At 46.4% G+C, this 2,684-nt stretch overlaps 2 pseudogenes; one reads left to right on the forward strand and one right to left on the reverse strand.

Annotated features, from left to right (window-relative positions):
• LOC101645289 overlaps positions 1–2,684 on the reverse strand; it is a 22,939-nt pseudogene that overhangs the window by 14,214 nt on the left and 6,041 nt on the right.
• On the forward strand, positions 1,493–2,218 carry LOC101645929 (annotated as a pseudogene).

The following is a 2,684-nucleotide window of genomic DNA, read 5'->3' on the forward strand; positions in this document are numbered from 1 at the left end:
TTCACTGGGTAAGTAACTGTTTATAATTGTTGTAGAACTTAAGTTCTGAGCACTCCAGCTTAACAAAAGGCTGATGTCATAGTGGTTACATTTTGGACTGCTAACTGCAAGGTCAGCAGTTCAAAATTCCAAGTCACACCTGGAGTGATAGACGGGGTGTCTACTTTTGTAGAGAGATAGTTTTGGAAACCCACAAACAGCAGTTCATCTCCTAAAGGGTTGCTATAATCGGAATCCACTCGATGGCAAGGAGTTGGGTTTTAGGTTTGGGTTGCTGATGACAGTGACAACTCAGTGTGTATTTGCTGTGTCCCCACTTTGATTAAGCCACCATTAAATTCTCTCTGATCATTAACCAAGCAGGTAGATCATCTTCCTCCGTGGGAGAATGCCCTCAAAGTAGATTGCCTGCACTCCTTTCCAGCCAGCCCCTCTCCACTTGCCTGCCTCGGTGTTTCCTTGATGGAGGTCAACTTCCTGAGGACAGAACAGAGGCCATTGTCACGGGTCTTGCCTTGACTGGCTTTGTGTAAAGGCCCTGGACCTATCATGTAAGTGCCTCTATCTAATAATGCGCATGCCCTAATCATGGTCCCATTCCTGCTGCTGCAGTCCCATCTGTACCTGTGAAGTATTAATCTGCCACGAATTGTGATCTGTGACATGCCTTTTGTTTTATGCCTTGTTTATTCAGGGTCCAGAATGAATCCTCAGTTGTTATTTTGACTTCTTGCAACTGGCCTCCTTTAAATATATGGGGTGTGTGTTTGAGTGTGTGTGTGCGCGTCTTTTGTTATCTATTAAGTTTATTAGATGTTCTCCTTAAATTTTATTTGACACAGGGTTCACTTTTCTACCCTAACACACAATTTAGGATTATAGATGACTCAAGGTACAGTTCTTCTTTCGGACAGTACCTTGACAGACATACCTGCAGGTAAGGTCAGGCCCTGCAGCCTCCTGGTCTCTGTCCTGAATGGGCATATGTTACAAAAGTTTTTAACTCTGTGGATAAATGTTCTCTCTGCCCCTTGGCCTCAGACCAAATATACTCAGCTCTTTGTGGGTTGGCAAATGTAGTTCCCCAGATAAGTACTCAGATGTTCATCACTTCACCTACTAACCTCCTGCCCAAAGGCCCTGAGCTCTCTTGTTCTGTGGCTTCTAATCCCACTGCTCTCTCTCAGTCTCTTGTTTTTTCTGCCACCATGTCTCTGTTGCTGATCCTCCCCATCACTTTCTCTCTTGTGTCACAGCTGTCTGTCATTTGGATTGAAGCGTTTCAATGCAAGAATCTAGGATGTGCCCACACCACCCACCACAAGCCGCCATGTTTTCAGGCCAGGTCTTGCTTAGTCTTCCCCCATAAGGAAATGCCTGGGAGCTCCAGGAAATGCAGACGAACCTGGGCTGACAAGTCAAGGCAACGGGGTAAACCAGAGTACCTCTGCATAAGGTGGGAAGGCCATGGCATCCAGTGGTTCGGGTGAATGTCATGCTGGTGATGGCCTATGGGAGCCTGGTGTTTGTACTGCTATTTATTTTTGTGAAGAGGCAAATCATGCACTTTGCAGTGAAATCTTGGAGGGAACCTCACGTCCCTGTGGGACACAATGCTCCCAAGGATCTGAAAAAAGAGATTGATATTCGCCTATCCAGAGTTCAGGATCTCAAGTAGGAACCCCAGGTCCTTGTAGATGATGATGCCAGACTGCCACAGCTGGAAACCCAGGGAAATCAAAATTGCTACAACTGTCTGTACAAGATGAAAGTTCTGGACGCCATTCGTGCCTCTGAGATCCCATTTCACACTGAAGGCCAGCATCCCCATTCCCTAATGGGCAGAAATTTCCATTCCTACCTGCTCAGTCTTCAGAACACTACTACTCCTTTCAAGAATGTGCGCAAGGCCCTCATTGATACTCTGCTGCATGGCTATGAGGCAGCCCGCTATGGGACAGGGATCTTTGGCCAGAATGAGTACCTGTGCTTTCAGGAGGCCCTGACTGAGCTGGCCACTGATGTCAAAGCACGAAGTGGCAGCTCTCAGCGACACCACCAGTCAGCAGCCAAAGACCTTACCCAATCTCCTTGGGTCACCCCAGCTACCTTCCAGGTGACATACCTCCCCTCCAGTCAGAAGAGTAAACGTGCCAAGCACTTCCTCGAATTGAAGAGCTTTAAGAACAACTATAATACCCTGGAGAGTACTCTGTGATGGAACTGACAGACTCTTGCTGGCGATGAAGCCAGGACTAGAGTGTGCATGCCAGGCAATCCTGAGGTTAGCTGGCTAGTGGGCCTACACTCTGTTGCCCGACGTTCCCGATATGTGCAAGATCATGCCTGGAAGCCCTTGGGGGATATTTCTCAACAACAATTAAAACTATTTTCCCAAAAAGCAAAAGAAAGAAAGAAAGAAGATCTAGGATCTTGGCTCTTCTTTTTTTATGGCAGTGAAATCCCAATTTCTGTTTCTGAAATGCCTCAATTAAGCATAACGTGATGTGCAGTGTGACTAATTCCCATATTAGGTTTTCAGACATCTTATTTGCGTAGCCACAAGGGTACCATTCTGTTGTTGGGCATGTTGCCCAATCCTCTTTAACCAAATAAACCAAACTCAATGCTATCAAGTTAACACCGACTCATAGAGAGCTTATATGACAGGGTAGAACTGCCCC

Source organism: Echinops telfairi, unplaced genomic scaffold, assembly GCF_000313985.2.
Source record: "Echinops telfairi isolate 266 unplaced genomic scaffold, ASM31398v2 ScPeMD7_7476;HRSCAF=8514, whole genome shotgun sequence".
Lineage (NCBI taxonomy): Eukaryota > Metazoa > Chordata > Mammalia > Afrosoricida > Tenrecidae > Echinops > Echinops telfairi.